Consider the following 6,000-nt stretch of genomic DNA (forward strand, 5'->3'; position numbering starts at 1 on the left):
GGATTCCCATCTAGCACTTCCATCTCCCCCATCATCCAGAACAACTGATGAAGCTCTCTGAATAAGAGCTCAGGAAAAAAAAATTCAGTTGCTTTTTCAAAAAAATCAAAATAACTTTGAAAACAACTATGGCCGGATGACTGAGAATCCTCATAGGCATTTTACATGCTTATTTAAAATGCTGGTCTGCGATTGCAAGCAAACTATCATTATGGCGGGCATCCAGCTTGGCCATCAGGTATGAACAGGGCAAATACTTTTGTAATTAATCCTAGTTTCAGGAAACCTGTTGGGTAGGCTCAAGCATCACACTAAACCACATTGTACAGATAGCAGTCTAGGTGGTGCTAAGTTTATATATTTCTTGATGCTGGATCCCCAGATCATGTTCAGACATGCTGCTTTTTGGCTGGAGTACGTTATAGACTAGATTCTAGAACTATGACTAACCTTTTTCTCAGCTTAAGCCATTGTACAGAATTGCAAAAAAAAGTAAATATTGTGATATTTTGTCAACCACAATAACCAAACATTTTTCATTTAACAAGTCAGCTATGCCTTGCAATATAAAAATATTGCCATTGATACCTACCTAGATAGCACTGTAAAAACCATTGCAAAAAAGTTCCTAATTTTAAAGGCTAAATAATATATTTTAAAGCAGCAAATCAGTTAGTATTTTCTATTTACATGAGATGAGGGAACCTGTGCTAAAATATTCATACAAATCTTGAAATATTTTTCAAGCAAAAGTTTATACAGGGTGTCCAGGGGGAAAGCATTTTGAAATTCCAATTTCCCTGTAACTTGCGATCTAGTTAAAGTGCGGTCGTAGTACATGACGTCATACCAAACGGCCAAGCCGTGGAGAAATATCAGTAGCCGAGGAAGCAAGTTGTTGCCAGTTATGCTCATTTTTGCTTGACTGCCAGGCAGCGCAATCCATTTTTTTACATGATTTTCCCCTAACTTTTAAACATTTTAAGTTTGTTTTCTTCACCGATTTATTGTTTTTTTTCACTAATTCCGATATTTCCCGGACCACCAATTTCCCTGATAATTTCTTGATTTCCCTGTTTTCCAGGTTTGCTGGACACCCTGTTAGAATAGAATTTTATTGGCCAAGTGTCATTGGACACTCAGAATTTGTTTTGGGGCACTTGCTCAGTGTATACAAAAGATAACTGTCAAAAACCATAAGGTACAACACTTAATCATAGTCCGGGTATAAATAAGCAATCAAATCACATTAAGAACCAGTCAATATCAATTGTAAGGATACAAGCCAGTTAGTTATAGTCATTTGTGGGAGACAAGTGATGGGAATGATGAGATTAATAGTAGTGCAGACTTTGGAAATAGTTTGAGTGTTGAGGGAATTATTTGTTTAGCAGAGATGGTGTTTGGGGGAAAACTTCTTATGTCTAGTTGTTCTGGTGTGCAGTGCTCTATAGTGTTGTTTTCTGGGATGGAATTGAAGCAGTTTGTGTCCAGGATGTGAGGTGTTTGTAAATATTTTCACAGCCCTCTTTTTGACTCATGCAGTATACAGGTCCTTAATGGAAGGCAGGTAGGCAGCAATTGTTTTTTCTGCAATTAAAGCAATATTCTTTACTGGATATCCTCTACATGTGTAATTTGGAACGTTTGCAATTTGGTAACAGAGGCCTAAGAGATCAGGTGAGAAAATTTAAACATGTAATATTATGTGACATCAAATAGTTTTTGACTTTTAGTGACCCCATAGATAAGATGAAGCTCTGCAGTTCTTATTCTTTAAGCAAGGTCCCACCCCTTTTCCCTGTAATTCCAAAGTTTGCTCAAGACTGATCATTTTACCATAAAGGATTTTTATTTAAAATTTTAACACTGCATAGAAATTACACATTTCTATATCTTGAAATAAACACCTCAACCCTTCTGCAGAGTATTGTACAAAGTATTGTAAGCACTATTACAGAACTTATGAATTCAGTACCCTCTTTAATAATACAGTATAGAAATCAAAACACATAAGGCAACTTTAGGTATTTCTTTATTATAAATAAAATCAGTAAAATACAAGACGTTGACTTCCATACTTTTGAAAAACATCTCCTCATTTCTCCTGGAAATCTAATCCATTAAAGGAGGTTAAATTTTTAAAAACAAATGAAAAATTAGATAAAAATTGAATCTTCTACAATATGAAAAAAAAATTGATGAAGAATCCACAATATGAAAGTTTGGCCTTTTAAAAACATACCTAAGGAACAAAATAAAAGATTTTACATGTAAACAGTTTCTGAAAAGTATGAGACTTAATTGCATACTAATTTTCTCGATATAATATTTTTAATGCTGACCCAAAAGTGTTTTTTTAAAGTAAGATATAATTTAACTTTTGGTGATAAGGGACAATGCATTTAGAAAATGACTCCATTTTATGTAACATTTTATTCATTCATCCCTATGTGGAACTTGTCAAAAGCTACAGATTGCCACAAAATATAGAATAGCAGTATATGCAAATATTACACAACTATTCTATGGGTGATACAACCATACACATCTTAATTTGGGGTATCAAACTGGTGGCCCACAGGCCGGATGTGTCATGTGCAGGCCACACTCATCCCAACTCTCCGGAAAAAACATTGCAATAGATTAAATGATGCTGCAAGTTTGACACCTGTGATCTTAATAATAAAATTGATACTTTTCCATCTACGTAATCAATCTAATCATATGCATTCAGGAGGTCAGCTGTATGAGTTCTCACAGTACTATTTTATTTAGCTGATAAAACAAAAAATTGCCAGCAATTCACTGGTTTGATTTGCAGCTAACAAACCAAAGCTATGACATGAGTTTGATTCTATAGTGACTAGTATGTGAATATAGTATATATTCACCCACCCACCATTAAAATGTATGTTTTGCTCAATATAGTAGTCTAGTTTAACATTACCCACATTGGATCAATTATTTCTCTACCACAGTATTGCAAAATATTTTAATGGTTTACACTTCAGGGGTCCTCAAACATTTTAAACAGGAGGCCGATTCCTCCTAGGACTGGGGTAGCTTCTCCAAAACCAGGAAGAGTTCAAAGATCAAACCTCATGCATCAGTCCACTATCACTCCACCGGCCAGTATAACCTCTCTGCCAGCTCATTCCCGCCCACTCGGTTCGCGCCTTTCAGCCTTACCTTCGCAAGATGTGGGCAGCAGAAATGCATGAACAGCAATGAACTGAAGTTCACAGAAGTGCAGCTGCAATCTGCAAGGTATTATAGGCTGGAGGAGGGACAACGAGGGCAGCAGGAAAAGCCAGCCTTGAAAAATGGCTGGGAGGTGAGGGGTGGGGCTTAATCCCACCACTGAGTGGGCCGGATCATGTAGTTTGAGGATCCCTGGTTTACCTGGTTATGACAAAGAGAAAAAGCAAGAAAAAAAAGTACTGTAAATACACAAAATAGTATACATTATACTTTACTCAAAACTGAAACAAATATGGTGTCCTCATCTATGTAGATAATAATCACAACAAATCATGATGTGAACAGCAAAAGTATTTTAATCATTGAACACCACAGAAAAACTGGCCAAAAGAAAGGTAACAATCTGAACATCCATGTTACAGATATGCAAATATCAGCCCAGCATTTTAAAATTAAATTATATTTTATGCACATTGTCTGATCTGGCGGCGTGCTCCAGCTTCTTTCAATTAAATACTATTTATCAGGATTCTGGGAGCACATCTTCACTGTAATAGCACCTTCTCTCTGGAACAAGATTCCTCCTGAGACTCAAACAGTCCACATCCTACTGCTATTCTGAAGTTTCTCCCAGGCCTTTGGCAAGAGATAATTTACACCATTATGCATTCCCCATCCAGGTTTGTTTTGCATTTTTAAGAGTTTCAATCACTGGGATGGAGGCAATATTATATATAAATCTAATTGTTAATAAAGTCGTAGCAGAATACACAATCATGAAATGTATGTTCTTAGTTATATTTAAGAACAGATTCACTGGAATCAAAATCTTTATCAATGTTTTAATTATCCTTTATTACAATGTACTAAACAAATTTATAAGACTGTCCAGCACAGTACATCTAGGTGGCTTATATAAAAATATCGTAAATATAAGAACCCATAAAACCACCAATTCAATTGTGTCACAATCCGCCCCAAGTCCTCAGAGAGAGGCAGCATAGAAATCCAATAAATAAATAATCGTATACAAATATGATGAAAATCTGATTCAGTGCACAATTTAAAAAATGAAAAGGAATCTTCAGGGGGAAAACAGCAAGTCTTACCTCAAATTTAGAGACTCCATGTTCCAAACATTGCATATGTATTAATTCTTTTAAAAAAGCAAAAATCAGCTATTCCTTTTTATCATCCAAGAATAAAACATGTGTAAAACACAAACTACAGCTAGAGGTTTGTTTGAGAGCCATCTCCTTAAATCAAATTACCCCATGTTTATAATTCCCATGCTTACCTTAAGGTAAAGGGCCACTTTAGTGGCTATACCAGAGGCAACAAAAACCTTGGCTCAGAGAAGTCTTCTATAACCATCAAAAAACAACTTAGTACTTAGCTTTGCTCTGACCCCCAGGGATCTCTCTCAACCCAGAGGCTTACACATGGCTTGTAAACCAGAATGGCATCTGAATTGAAACTGAGAATAACTTGCCACTATGTACCCTAATCCAGGGATCTCCAAGACTTGTGGACTTTCAACTCCCAGAAGTCTTAAAATTTTTAAAGTTGGAGACTCCTACAAGTAAACAATTAGAACAATTGATCAGTGGAACTGCTTGCCTCCAGACCTTGTGAATGCTCCAACACTGGAACTTAAGATTATGTTGGATAACCATTTGTCTGAAGTGGTTTGGGGTCTCCTGTCCAAGCAGGGGGTTGGACCAAAAGGCCTCCAAGATCCCTTCCAACTGTTATTCTATTCTAATACACCGCCATTGCCCAGTAGCACAACTTGGACTATACATATCTCCCATAATTAACTGAAAAAAGTAACAGTATGGTAAGAGTATAGGTAGTCCTCAACCTACGACCAAAATTGAACCCAAAACTTATTATAATTATTATTACTATTACATAATAGGTTTATTATTACTATTAAACATTAAAATATAATTTCGTTGCACACAGCTCCTAAAAAGCAAGCAGTAGGGAAACAAATCCCGACCCACGTGCCCTTCACCCGCGAGGACTACAACACACATCATCCTCTCCCACGAGGCCGGTTACTCTCAAACCTTCCCTTCCCCCGACGCAACCGACCCCTCGTATGCAATTCAAAGAAATAATACTAATTTTAAAAATCCTGTAACTATTTCCCGATTTCTATTTATTTAACGTCGCGCCGCGAGGAGACTGCGCCTTCCTAGGGTCTCCCTCTGACCCGCTGCTCCCCCGACTCCCGCCGCGCTCTGAGGCGCCGCGCGAAAAGAAAGCCGCGCGCCGGAACCCGCGAATAAAAACTACTCCCTCGTCCTTCTTAGCCGCGCTCCCATTGGTCTAGCCAAACGCTTGGCTTTGATTGGCGCGCAGCTTTTCATCCCCGCTTCCGGTGTTGCGAGCGTTCGGCGGTCAGTTCCATAGCCATGGAGTTACTAAGGAAGGAGCGGAGCAATAGGGCTTCCGCCACTACTTCCGCTTTTGTTTTGGGGAGTGGAGGTGGGGTTGTTTTTTTTACGGGGGTTCAACCAAGGGGGGAGACAAGGAATGCCAAAGGCGCCATTTTCCTGCAGGAAGGATTCCTCTCCCCTGGGGCGAGAGATCGGTTCCAGTTTGGTATACTGTACTGTATATCGACAGAAAGGAATCATATCACACGATCAATAAAATTCCTATTCATATTCTATTCCATTCCTAATCTTCCTCTATTCTATATTACATTCTATTCCATTCCATTATTCTATTCTAATTTTATACATACAAATCTTAATAATAATAATAATAATAATAATAATAATA

At 37.6% G+C, this 6,000-nt stretch overlaps 1 long non-coding RNA gene across 1 annotated transcript; it reads right to left on the bottom strand.

Moving 5' to 3' along the window:
* Positions 1-2,017: 2,017 nt before the first annotated feature.
* On the bottom strand, positions 2,018-5,476 carry LOC139169883 (uncharacterized). Its single transcript, XR_011559544.1, has 3 exons — positions 4,314-5,476; positions 3,193-3,405; positions 2,018-2,245 (listed from the first exon to the last, which is right to left on the bottom strand). It is a non-coding gene; the product is annotated as an uncharacterized lncRNA (long non-coding RNA).
* Between the last annotated feature and the right edge of the window lie 524 nt (positions 5,477-6,000).

Source organism: Erythrolamprus reginae, chromosome 7 (assembly GCF_031021105.1).
Source record: "Erythrolamprus reginae isolate rEryReg1 chromosome 7, rEryReg1.hap1, whole genome shotgun sequence".
Classification (NCBI taxonomy): Eukaryota; Metazoa; Chordata; class Lepidosauria; order Squamata; family Dipsadidae; genus Erythrolamprus; species Erythrolamprus reginae.